Raw genomic sequence first — 13,595 nt, forward strand, 5'->3', positions numbered from 1 at the left:
AATCTAAATCTACTGGTGTCCACCTTTGCCATCACCTGAATGAAGCCAGCTCAGAAGGAAGCAGCCTAAGAGGTAGAGAAGGAGAAAGATTGATTTCTCATAGATCAGTTTGAGAACCTAGATTAAGTCATGTCTGAAGTTCTAGACGCTTCAGTTAGATAAACCAATAAATTCCCTTTTTGCTTGACTTATCGTGATTAGGTTTATACCACTCGTGATTATGAGTCCTGAGTAACGGACCATAGATAATAATATGATAATAGTAGCTACCATTTACTGAGTACCTAGTATGTGCCAGGCAGATTAAATACATTTTATCTCTAAGATTCACAACCTTGGAAGATGGTCACTATAAAGACTGACTTTCCTGGTGAGGGAATTAAGACTCAGAGAATGGTTGTCCAAGGTCACACCATTAGTTAGTGGCAGAAGTGGGATTCGAATTCAAGTCTTCCTGTCTCCAGAATCTGTATTCTCATCCCTACACCAGGCTGCCTCATCAAGGGTAGGACATGTGCTACAAATTGGCAGCAGGGAATAAAGATTCTTCCCAGGCAAGATTGGCTTCTCATCAATTATTACAAAGTGAGGTGTAATTATTTTATATTAAATCATCTCCTTGGCTTTCCAAATCCTCCTCAAACACAAGCAGTCAGGTCCTTTTATCACCAGATCCTTTGCTATGTTGTATGACTTCGTTACCCAACAGGGAAGTCTGACCACTCTTGCCACTCCAGTCGGAAATAAGGAAGAAAAGGTTTGTGGGATCCAGGCTCCAACACCCTCTGTGTGGTTTAGACTCTTGGAATATGAGGGCTGAAGCTCTATTGCGTGGTCAAAGGGGAGGTGAGAATTTTACTCTGACACCAGGCCAACTCACCAAATCCAGGGTCCCGTCCAGACACTAGAGCTGGAACTGGAGGGAGACAGCTTGTGCATTAGGAGGCACCCGGCTGCCCAAGCCTGGAGGACATAGGAGTCAACCCCACTGAGGACTTTGTCGCCTTCAGTGGGAAGATTATCTGGGATTATCAGAGATTAGGTGAAGGGAGAAAGCAGTGTCTGTTTAATCCCATGGCTAATGAGTTGAGAAGGAATTCCCTGTTGAAAGAATCTGCCTGCTTTGCAGACCACACGTCTCCTGCTTCCCTGTGGCCTGAGGAACAGCCAGACTCGCAGGCGAGCAGTGGAAGCACCTGCATAAAACCTGGTTGCCAGTGTCCCAGACCACAGTCGCCCTCCCCTCCCCTTCTCCAGAATGCCCTATCTTCACCTGTTAGTAAAATTCAGATGTGTCTGGGGAGAAAGACCTTTAAGGCTTCACCACCTGCAAAGTGATGTGGCGAAAGCAATGGATCAAAGTCATTTGAAAGGGAAGAAATGAAAGAAGTGAAAAGCCAAAGAGAAAGAGAGGGCCTCCCACACCAGGGCGGGGAGGTCTTCCCCACTCTGCTAAGGCTACTGCCTGACCCTGAGCCGCTGAAGGGTACTGAGAACCTGGCAGAACCTCCACTCAAAGACTGAAGTGACAGGACTGCAGCAAGAAGCCTCCCAGCCTGTTATTCAGGGGACGGTCCATGCAGAGTTGTCAAAAAGGCATCCCTTGGGTGGCAGTCATAGCAATGGGCTGCTTTTTCTTTTTTAAATATCATTTTAAATTTAGGGTCTAACTGGAAAAATAATACACAAATGCACTCTGCTTTTTAAAATTAAAACATTTGGATAAGGCTAAAGTCCTTCTTGATCACCACTCCAATCTCACCGTCTGAAGTAGCCAAAGAGAGGAGTAACTCCTTCTAGAAATGTGTATGTGCACATGTATGCATGCAAGTGTGTGCACATATGTGTGCCCAGAAGCTATTTATAGACATACCTCGGTTTATTGCCCTTCACTTTATTGCGTTTTGTTTTTTTTTTTAACAAATTGAATGTTTGTGGCAACCCTGCCTCAAGCAAGTCTATCAGTGCCATTTTTTCAACAGCATTTGCTCATTTTGTGTCTTTGTGTCACATATTGGTAATTCTCCCAATATTTCAAACTATATACTGTTAGTATTATATTTGTTATGGTGATCTGTGATCAGTCATCTTTGATGTTACTATTGCAAGAAGATTACGACTCACTGAAGGCTCAGATGATGGTTAGCATTTTTTAGTGATAAAGTATTTTTAAATTAAGGTACATACATTGTTTAGACATAATGCTATTGCCCACTTAATAGACTACAGTATATTGTTATAACCACTGGGAAGCCAAAGAAAGAAAATGTGTCACTCACTTTATTGCAATATTCGCTTTCTTGCGGTGGTCTGGAACTGAACCTGCAAGTATCTCCGAGGCCTGCCTGCTGCATTTTTGCGTGAATATGTGTGTTTACATAAGTGGTATGCTACCCATCTATGATTTGTCTTTTTCACTCAGAAAAGCATCTTGGGAATCCATCCACGTTGAGAGCCACTTCCACCTTCCACCTGGACTTTTTGAGGCACAACCATGTACCAGTGAAACTGAGCTCCGTTAGCTCATCCACTCACCCTGTTCCTGCCCTTTTTTCTCTCTCAGGCTGGGTCAGCATTCCCTCGTCAGCGATGCTTGAGCTTCATGGAAGTGCTGCATGGAGGTGGGGGTAAAGGGACTTGCCAGTGGCCGGTGAGCATCCTCCAGCACAGCACCTTCCCACACCCGAGAAGCACTGCCACCCTCTCTGCCAGGTGGCCTGGGGTGAAGGTGGGCTCAGGGAGAGCACAGCCACTCCATAGAGCCTTCTCTCCCACAGGCCCATTCCTAATATAGAAGATCACCAGGGGGTGGGCCTTCCTGTGAAAGGCAACACAGAATGGTGAAAGGGACATATATTTAGAGCTGGCAGACAGGTTCGGATGCTTTCGCCCGGACCACTTGCTTACTAGCTCTATGTTCCTGGGTACCTTCCTGAACCTCTCTAAGCTTCGGTTTCCATGTCTGGAAAGAGTAGTTAATTCTAGCCAGCTTGCAGGGCGTCTCCTTATACCAAATGCTAAAAGGAATAGCTGCTCTTATGATGACGTCAGGGCTGATACATCGGCAGGGAGGCTCAAGTTACTCAGTTTAGGGGTCACCCCAGGAAGTTTTCAGACCCAGACAGAGGGAACTTTGCAAGCAGGGCTGCAGACGCTCCAAGGTTACAGCAGGCTGGAGAGTTCACCTAATGGGCACGGGGGGGGGGGGGCAATGAATCCCAAACTACCACCAGGGCAGCCCAGGCCCATTGGATACACAGCGCACTCCACCCAAAGCCTCCCGACCCGCCACCCCGTGGATGCCGGCCTTGGGGGCCACAGGCTTGACACCTTTTCTAAAGCATCAGTGGCTCAGGTTCTTTGCCTTGTGCCTTTTCTGCCTCAAGGGTCCCCTCGCCCCTCATTCTCTCTCTTTCCTCTTAGTCTTTTGAATATGTCGTAACTACTGGGTGTTGGGGGGCAGGAAACTTGAGAGGAAATGAAACGTGCTCCCAGACTTGCCAGCTTAGAAAACAGCCCAAGCTTGGATAAGAAAGGAGGAAGAAGGTTCTCTTCCCAAATTTAGATTTTTTTTTTTTTATTAGTGGTAGATTTGGGGGTTTGATTGAGGGGCATGGTGATGTGTCAGAGTGGTTAAGAAGCTGGCTTTGGAAGCAGAGCCGTATGAGCCTGAATTGGAGCTTGGGCAGGGGACCCACCCCCATGCCCAGCCTCAGTTTCCTCATACCTCATAGCTTCTCACGCCATGGCTGTGACTGGCACTAAGTAAGTGCTTGATAAATAGCATTATTTTATTTCTCTAGCGATCCCTGATTCTTCAGTAACAAGCTTACACAGGAGTTGGCTGAACAACCAATTTCTTACACCCCTTTTCAAGTGCTTTAGTTTGAGCCAAAGGAAGAAAAGAAACAAAATGACCTACAACCATGGATTTCCATGTTCCAAATTGAGGACTGCCTTGGAACCAAGATTTAATTCCATCAAAAATGATGTTTTGCAGATTGTATGAGCATTTCAGAGCTAAACGAAAAAAAAAAAAAAATCACAAGAATGGGGAATTCCCTGGCAGTCTAGTGATTAGGACTCCGTGCTTTCATTGCTGAGGGCCCGGGTTCAACCCCTGGTCAGGGAACTAAGATCCTGCAAGCTGAGTGGCACAGCCAAAAAAAAGAAAAAAAAAGTTACAAATCCTTTGCCTATGAAACATCTAGAATCAACAGAAGCAGTCAATTCACTGCCCCAGGACTTCTAGTATCTTCTCTTCTTCACTAGGATTACTAATAACAGCTCACTCTAGGACAAACCCACTACAAACATTTAACCCTTTGCACAAACTGTGAGGTAGATATACTGTTAACCCCATTTAATGAATGGAGAATTGGGTACTGGCTTAATGGCTGGATCTCTCAGCCTCTATCGAAGGAATCCTTTCTTCACCTAGTTCCCCGGCCTCCTCAGAGAGCATGTATTCTACTGCCTCATAGCACGGAGACAACTCCAAGACACGAAACAAAGGTAGGCAGCTATGGTGAAATGAACAGACAGAAGGATTTAGCTTCTAAAGGCCTGGCTCATAATCCATATACTACCCTTTGAACATGAGTAAGTCATCATCTCAGGCTCCATTTATTAATTTGTAAAATGCGCAAAACCATACCCCACTGGGCCAAATAACATAATGCATATAAACTACTCCACAAATGCAACATAACGCACGTAAATTCTAAAGAGTCCATGAACATAAGATTTGCCAAGTCCTTGGCAAGAAGTGAGATGAAAATTGGGTATGATGAAGTGTCACTACAAACATTTACTGACTCCACATAAAGTCTCAGGCTAGAAACTGCAATGCTTGCAGACTTCAGAGCCGGGGCCAGGCTAAAATACTGAGACAAAATACTCTGCTCACAGAGGGGCCCAGGGGGCCCGCAGTGCCATCTGGGCGCTTGTTAGAAATAAAAATTCCTGGGCCTCGCCCCAGGCCTGCTAAATCAGTCTCTGAGGGTGAGGAACCTCGGGACCCACAAGTGACTCTCACACATCTTCAGGTTAGAGACACATGAGTCCACGGTGCCACAGCCTAGTAGACGTTAAGTTAGTCACAACCAGGTAGATCATTAGCACACCTAATAAGGATGCAAAAAAGTCTTTAGGTTTAAACTTGGCTTTGGGTGAGGATGGGCCTATGATTGGGGCAGTTGAGGGTCACTTACCATGAGAAGCTGAGCTCTGAGTTTAGCTTGAAAGAACAACAGTGAAGAGAAATCAGTGAAGGTACTGGTGGGGGGCTTGGGCCAAAGGGGATACATTGCTGGGGGGGCTCTCAATTGCTAGGGCTGCTGTGAATGGCCCCCCAGCTGATTACATGTGGCTTAGTGTTGTTGCAAGAATCAAGTGAGATATTACATGTAAAGCGTGTGGCAAGTGACTGGTCAACTACTGTCATCTTCACCATGATTCTCACCATGGTTTCCACACCTCCAGCCTGGGCTATGTCCATGCAGATCTCTATGAATCAACCTCTTCTCCCCTTCATGTGTACCCACATTGAGAAAGAGGTCAGGAAGGTGCATTTGCATGTCTTAAAACAGGTCCTTTGATCATTCCTAGAAACGTCTATAGTCAATAAGAACCACAGAGGGAAATTGGGGTTTTGTACCCTCCAGGCCTCTGCTAACATTGACCCCATCATCAAAGGGATCGTGGTAAACCAACTACAGACCAAACGAAACTGGTTTCTAAGATGACAAGTGATTCAGAGTGTATAGCAGCTCATTAAAAAAAAAAAAAAAATTGGCTAATGAGTGCGGAAAATGCCAGTAAATGAGAGAGACGCACTCCATTATGATGGGCCCAGAGTTGCTCAAACCTAATTTTGCAATAGCAAGGAGAGAATAAAAACATCTAGAGCCCGTTGTCCTCTGCTCAGAGACAGGATAATCTTAGAGAAACATTTTACGGTATATCACTTGAAGAACAGTGCATTAGTCTTTCTGAAAAAACATTTGGTTGACCTTGAAAATAAAAGCATTCATGAGAAGTATGAGCAGAAGTTTTCATTATTCCTTAAGCCCTGCTTCAGAGAGACAAAAATTCCCCCTCCATTGCAGCACCACAATGCCAAGTTGCCAAGCAACTGATCTTTTATGGTGGATCGCCACGGAGACTGATGTAAACAAAATCATAAATCCCATTACCCTGCTAAATACTGGGTCTGGGTTAGAAAGGGAGCAAAAGAGCTGCTTTTCAGGTTAAAAGAGATCATACAGATGGTGAGTGGCGAGATTTTAGTCAGAGTAAATTGTCATGGGTGAGACTGTAATTAATGTCGCTCTTTTTTTTCTTTCAATGGACAACAGCCCCTGATTTTCCTGTATCAAAATAGTAGTTGGAAGAGTCATTTCCAACTGAAAGCTTAACTCCACCACCCCCGGGGCCCAGGTCCAGCCACTGAAGAACCAGTTAGTTGTGGGTTTTCCCAGCTGGCCTCCAAGTGGACCTTCACCAACACCCACTCATATCAGCAGCCAGTCACCATTCATGAAGCAGCTCCTCGCAGGAGGCTCTGGAAACTACATTGTGTACTTTGTGTCCCTTTCAGACGAAGGGAAAGAAAGGTGGCACTTATGGAGTATGACTCTATGGCAGATGACCAATTTGGGTATCTCATTTCCTTCACACAACTCTCCTGAGAGGTAAAGAGTACTCTTCCTACGGAATTGATGGCAAGCTGGAGGCCCAGAGGTTGAGGACACCATCCAAGGTCACACAATTAATGAGCAGAACAGAGATTCCAGCTCTAAAGTTGAATTAAAGAGTCAATGTGGCACCCACCCACTCTCTCCACGTATAGAGACTTCTGCCCCAGAGTGGGCAACAGATCCCACATCAGGGTCATTAATCCCTGCTAAAGACACAGCTCATGTTGTAGTTCCCATTTCTTCAGTGATGTGCTGGGAAATGTCTAACAACAGGCTCTCTGAAGGATGGGGTGAGCTCTGTCACCATGGTGTGAATACTCCCACTGTAGTTGATTTCAACAAGAGATACAGGCCATGGTCTCTCCTGAGCTGTACAAGCCTGCTCTGGCACACACCAACACACTTAAAAATATCGATACCCTGGGCCAACCCCAGACCAGTCAAATAAGAATTCCCGAGGATGGGGCCCAAATGCTGGTGTTTTTAACAAGTAAGACCAGGGGTTGAGAACCACTGGGCTAGAAAGCTTCATATTCAGGATCCTGTTGGCCTTTTTGGCTTTGTCCTCTTAAGAAGGTACTGGGCTCCTGAAACAAGCATGGCCCATCGGTCATGTGACAGCAAACTCAGGGCTTGGCACCAGCACTCTCCACATCCCATCACCCTCCAGGTGAGTTAGCACAGGGCCATATGCCTTGGCCCCAGTTCTAGGGTCCCAGCAATCCTAGCACAGGACCCCAAGCCCAGATGCCTGCAGGATCCTGGCAAGCTGAGGAAACACACAAAGCCTGGTGGGTGGAGACCTGGAACACACAAGCCCCGTCTGAAGGGGGGGTTGGCGGCTGCTCAGTTAGGGTGATCATTGGCATGAGGAGGGGTGCTGGCCAGTGTTGTCAGCTACATCTCCCAGTTCTTCCAAACAAGACGCAAAGGTAGATTTTATGTGAACTCTTCCGGTTTTGACAACTAATTCAAGTTTGAAAACTTGCATGCCAACCAAGTCATCTCATGGACCAAAACCAGTCCAAAAGTCCTCTTCTGCAACACTTGCACGTGATCCTTGGGCTGAGCCTACTGCCCCTTTGGCCTCAGAAGGAGGGGGCCTCCTCTTCGGCGTTCTCAGAAGTGACACCATGACCTGCAGGACAGCACCAGTCCTCATGTGCCTCTCTCCCACCCTTAGGGTTCTCAACATCCAGAGATTTAGCCCAGAGCAGCAGCGAGCATGTAGAGATAGCTTTTTCTGGTGTCCTAAAACAGACCTCAAGATAAGGATTCCAGTGCTAGCGCTTTATTCGGGAGATAATTCCAAGAAACACTGGTATGGGAGTGGGAAGACAGAAAGGAAGATGATAAAGGGTGAGTTTACAAGCCAGTTACCCCAGAGGGCAATCCTGTGGGAACTCCAGAGGCAGTGCAGAGCACCCTCAGAATTATCCCAACCACGAGGCAAGAAGCTGGGGCATGTATCCCGTGCCTTGTCCATCATTGGTCAGAGCTGCTTCCAGAACATTAACTTTATAGCACTTCTGGCTGGCCCTGAGCTCAAACCAAGCATCTCCCATGACCAGAAAAAGCTCTCACAGGTGTCTGCAGTGAGCAGCCTTTGGAGCATGGAGGTGAACGTCAAAATGATGTGTGGGGGGCATGAACAGCATCTGCTCTAAGAGGAAACCAAAACATCAGTGTCAAAACCAGAAAGCTAGGTAAGGAGCTCACTGTAGGGGACAGAGAATAAGAAAGTGACCATGTCGTCAAGTCTTAGCAGTGCAAGATGCAGAACAAGAAGCCAGCACACAATAGGAGAGAGAAGACCGGCAGGGTCAGGGGCAAGACACAGTGCAGCTCCCCCAGCCTGACTGATGTTTGGGGCACAGCCCTGGCCCTCTCTGGTCTCCTGGATGGGCTTCCAAGGGGGTCCAGGATTCGGCACCTGAGAGAGGGATCTTAAAACAAGGAAGGCCAGGGAAAAGTTGTCAAGTGGCCAAATGAGTCTTTGGGACCTCTCTCTGCTTTCTTTTCTCCCTCTGGACACTCCACCCCTGCACCCAGAATGCTCCAGCTGGGGCAGAGGCCAGGATGGCCAGAGGCAACCACAAATTGTGAAGGGAGCAGCAGTTAGCTCTAGGAGAATGTAAGTGCTGTGTTGATGTGGGTCTGAGAAGCAGATGCCGTGATGGGATGAAACAGGCAAGGATTTCATTAGGAAAAACGCCTGGAGAGAAAATATAACTGGAGGAGGCTGGTGGAAGGGGCCTCAGCGCATCAACTGTGATGGATTTCAGAGTCCAGCAGAGGAGGCCTTTGGTCAATGACATACCCCCTTTTCTGCTCTGCGGAATGCTTAGGAATACTGGGAAGGGCGCTGGATTTCCCACAAATAGGGAGATAAGGGTCCAAGTTATTTTAACTCAGAGTTAAAAGAAAAAGGAAAGGATAATTCAGTGTATAAATATGAACAATTACTATCTCTAAGTTGTGGGGTAAGAAATGATTTTTTCTTAACCTTTCCTACATTTGTTAATTCTCTTAATAGTAAGAATTCATTATTTTATAACTGTTGGTGGGAGGTAATGTTCCACACAGATGCCATTTAGCAAGGCGGTACATCCACCCACCCCAGACCTCCTCTGCCTAGAACTTACAGCCTTCCTCTTCCCACCCTGCATGCGAGCCCCTCACCCTGGGTGTTCCCCTACCATGTGTCTCCCCATGAGTGAGTGACACGGGAGTGGGAAAGGGTGCCCCCTGCCTCGGTGGGACCAGTGCTGTGGTACGGTTCAAGTTCCAGAGCTCCTGTGGGGTCAGGCTGAGACTGCATCCTTCCAAGCTCCCTCCTCATCCCCTTTCCTGCTTCTCTCACTCTCCTTCTCCTGAGAGCAAAGGCCCATCAGATCCCTTGCACAGGAATCTTTGGCTTGGGCTCCTCTTCTAGAAAACCCAACCCAGGACAGAGAATTATTTGTTTTAATCCTTGCGTAGACTACTGAGAGCATTACTCTCAGGATTTACAGCCTTAGGTTTTCTGTACAATTTATTTGTGTTACGAAGCAACTGCTTTAATTTTCAAATTCCCATGCTTTCTTCTTGAAATAAAAGATTACTTTATTTCAGGAGTGGCAAATTCCAGTTCTCCTGGGATAAGGCAGTGCATGGCGACGTCTGAGGCCCGCCTGGCGGGTCCGAGGTTAGCTGGGGCGCTGCAGCCTCATGGAAGGGATCACGGCTGCTGGCTGCCACACTGGGTATGGGGTGCTGACTGGAGCTCCTGGGCCTTACGAATTGTTAGGACATTCCAAAATTTCAGATATTTATGTGAAATCTCCCAATTTTTAAATGTTGGCTCAGAGTTTCCTAAAAACCCTGTAGAGGCCAGGCAAGACACGCTGTGACTGAATTTGGCCTGAGGACTGTCATTTCAAGTCCTTTGTTTTCTTGAATAAGTTGGGAAAAAGAAAAAAAAATCCCCTGCACCGCTTATCTCCACAAGCTTGCTGATAAAGGGGACATTTCTTTGCCATTGTCACCTGTCCTTACTCCAAACCTGACTAGAAAAACCTGACAAGGATCCCCATGAGACTCGGATCTATGTAAGAGGAATTCAAAACACAAACTACATGTGAGGTTTTGAGGCTGACTCTGGGGATCTGCTGGCCTCCAGGAGGCTTGCTGTTTCTTAAGCACAATGTACATCTCCCCACCTACACTGAGATGCTTCTACGTTGTTCTTAGAGAAGGGAAATAAACATTTCTATTTCTTGATTATAAACTCAGGAAGTCCTAAAAAGTTCCAGCACAATCTCCTTAAAATGCATTTTCAGATCAAACGTCCCAACCCTGGTCTAAAACTAGGGTTCTTTCATGAAAAAGGCTCAGCGGCCTTCTAGGGACTCTATGGGGACAGAGGAAGCCACACAGGCCCGCAAGGCAGCCCGCACCCACCTCCACTGTGTGCCTGATCAACACTTCGCCCAAAGTAGCCCAACATGACTTCAGGCAGGGGTTTTACCACTTCCTTAGGACCCAGTGGCACCATATAATCAGCTTCCCTGTGAGAGCATTTTCCTTTGCTCAATTTCACCCCATTACATATAGTTACATCCCTCAGAGACCACCCACGACCCTCCAGTTGTTTGGGCTAGCTTTATTCTGTTCCAACTTTGACCAAACATTGTTGCTGTAAAAACAATCTAAACATATTCATCTCTTTAACTTGTTTCACTTTCTGCTGTCCCACACCAGGCGGCCTCTGGGAGGTCCTTTACTGATTCGATCAGCAAACACGGAGCCAGGCACTGAGCTAGGTTCTTGTAGCCCCTTGGTGTCACCTTCCGGCCCTGGGCCCACACCTTCCCCAAGCTGTCCTGAACTTCAAATCTCCCAGGATCCTTGGAGGGTCAGATTAGGAGGACAACCCTAAGTCCCTCCAGGTTGGGGCCAGAGTGCTGGGGAAACACTCTCCAAGCTTAGATGAATTCAGAAGGTTGCCTCGAAAGAGCCCAGGACTTAGCACAGGGGCACCCCCAACGCTGGGGGTGAGAGCATCTAGCTTCTGAGGTGGTTGGAGAAATAAGTGAGATGGAACAGAGGAAGCACAGGGTGCATGATGTGGCACGTGGTCAATGGAACGTCAACATCATACTTGACGCTGACAGAGGTGGTGTGGGCTGGCTGGATTCATGCCTGGGGCAGAGTGTCACAAGCAAGGGGGTCACCAAACAGAATACACTTTTGCTGAGCAACCCAGCTCATTCATTTGTTTGACTAGTGTTTATTGAGTAGCTTCCTCACTGAGAATGTGATTTTTTTAAAAAATTTGTCATTGAGGTATAGTTGATTTATAATATTATATGTTTCAGGTATACAACATAGTGATTTGCAATTTTTAAAGGTTATACTCCATTTATAGTTATTATAAAATAATGGCTATATTCCCTGTACTGTACAATATATCCTTGTAGCTTATTTATTTTATACACAGTAGTTTGTACTTCTTACTCCCCCCTGCCATCTTGCCCCATCCCTCATTCCCTCTCCCCTCTGGTAACCACTAATTTGTTCTACCTCTGAGTCTGTTTCTTTGTTACATTCACTATTTTATTTTATTTTTTAGATTCCACATATAAGTGATATCATACAGTATTTGTCTTTCTATGTCTGACTTTTTTCACTAAGCATAATACCCTCCAGGTCCATCCATGTTGCAAATGGCAAAATTTCATTCTTTTTTATGGCTGAGTGTTATTCCATTGTGTGTATGCATATGTGTGTGTGTGTGTGTGTATATATATGTGTGTGTGTGTATATATATATATGTGTGTGTGTGTGTATATATATATGTGTGTGTGTGTGTGTGTATATATATATATATCACATCTTCGTTATCCATTCATCTGTTGATAGACACAGGTTCCTTCTATATCTTGGCTATTATAAATAGTACTGCTATGAACATCGGGGGCACGTATTTTTTTGAATCAGTGTTTTGGTTTTCTTTGGATATATGCTCAGGAATGGAATTGCTGGGTCATATGGTAATTCCATTTTTAGTTTTTTGAAGAACCTCCATATTGTTTTCCACAGTGGCTGTACCAATTTACCTTTCTACCAACAGTGTACAAGTGTTCCCATTTCTGCACATCCTCACCAACATTTGTCATTTGTGTTCTTTTTCATGATGGCCATTCTGACTGGTGTGAGGTGTTACCTCATTGTGGTTTTGATTTGCATTTCTCTAATGATTAGTGATGTTGAGCATTCTTTCATGTGTTTGTTGGCTGCCTGTACACCTCCTTTGGAGAAATGTCTATTTAGGTCTTTTGCCCGTTTTTTAATCGAGAATATGATTTTTGAGTGAAGACTTGAAATAAGTAAGGGAGCCATGCCGAGTCTTGAGGAAGGAAGGATGGTCCAGACAGCAGGAACAGCAAGTATGAAGACACTCAGGCAGGAGCAATCTTGACATGCTCGAGGAAAAGTGAGGAGCTCAGCTGACCAAGCGACGTGAGAAGGGGAGAGCAGAGGAGCAGAAGGCCGATGGGATGTGGGCACCTTAAATACTCAAAGCAGGGACTTTGCCTTTTGCCATGAGTGAAATGGGAAGCAGAGGCATAACATACCTGACTTACAGCCTAACAGAATCATTCTGGCCACAGTGTTGAGAATAGACTAAAGGGACCCAGGGCTTGGGAGGAAGATCAGTTAGGAGGCTACTGAAAAATCCAGGGGACAGGTGGTGGCCCGGGCCACAGAAGGGGCCTTGGTGGCAGGGGAAGTGGCTGCTTTCTGGATAGGTATTGAACAGAGTCCACATGAATTGCTAAAGGAATGAAAAAATGGGAGACATCAAAATGACTCCTTGGTTTTGGCTTGAGATGTCAGACGGATGGAATTTCTATTCACTAAGATGGAAAGGGGGACACGGATTATTTAGGGGGGGAATATCAGTTCAATGTGGGACATGTTTTGGGTGATAACTATTGTCAGTGAAGCCCTCCAGTTGACAGCTGTATATAAGAGACAGGAGTTCAAGGGACTGGAGATAGAACTATTTTCAATTCATCAGATCAAGATGGGATCTACAGCTGTGAGATTGAATGGGATCACCCAGAGAGTGAACGCAGAAAGAGAAAATAGAGGTCCAGGCACAGAGGTCAAACTTATTGTCACAGGGTGGCTTCAGGAGGTCATTCAAACACCAGTTTACAAAAGAAGTAATCCTTTCTAACAAATCCACAGCCAGAGAAGAATCAAGAAAAACAGCCCCACATACACACACACTCAAACATTCACTCACCTCCCTGAAGAAATTTCATCCTGGAGAACATACGTACAATGCTCCTTTTTTCCTCTCAGTATTTATTTCATGATTTCACCTCAGCTGTAAACTTCACA

At 45.9% G+C, this 13,595-nt stretch overlaps 1 pseudogene; it reads left to right on the top strand.

The window, feature by feature from the left end:
• The first annotated feature begins 7,055 nt into the window (after nt 1-7,055).
• The window catches only part of LOC114884429, a 48,180-nt pseudogene continuing 41,640 nt past the window's right edge, over nt 7,056-13,595 (top strand).

This window comes from Monodon monoceros, unplaced genomic scaffold (assembly GCF_005190385.1).
Source record: "Monodon monoceros isolate NGI ecotype Baffin Bay Population unplaced genomic scaffold, NGI_Narwhal_1 Super_Scaffold_5, whole genome shotgun sequence".
NCBI classification, from domain to species: domain Eukaryota; kingdom Metazoa; phylum Chordata; class Mammalia; order Artiodactyla; family Monodontidae; genus Monodon; species Monodon monoceros.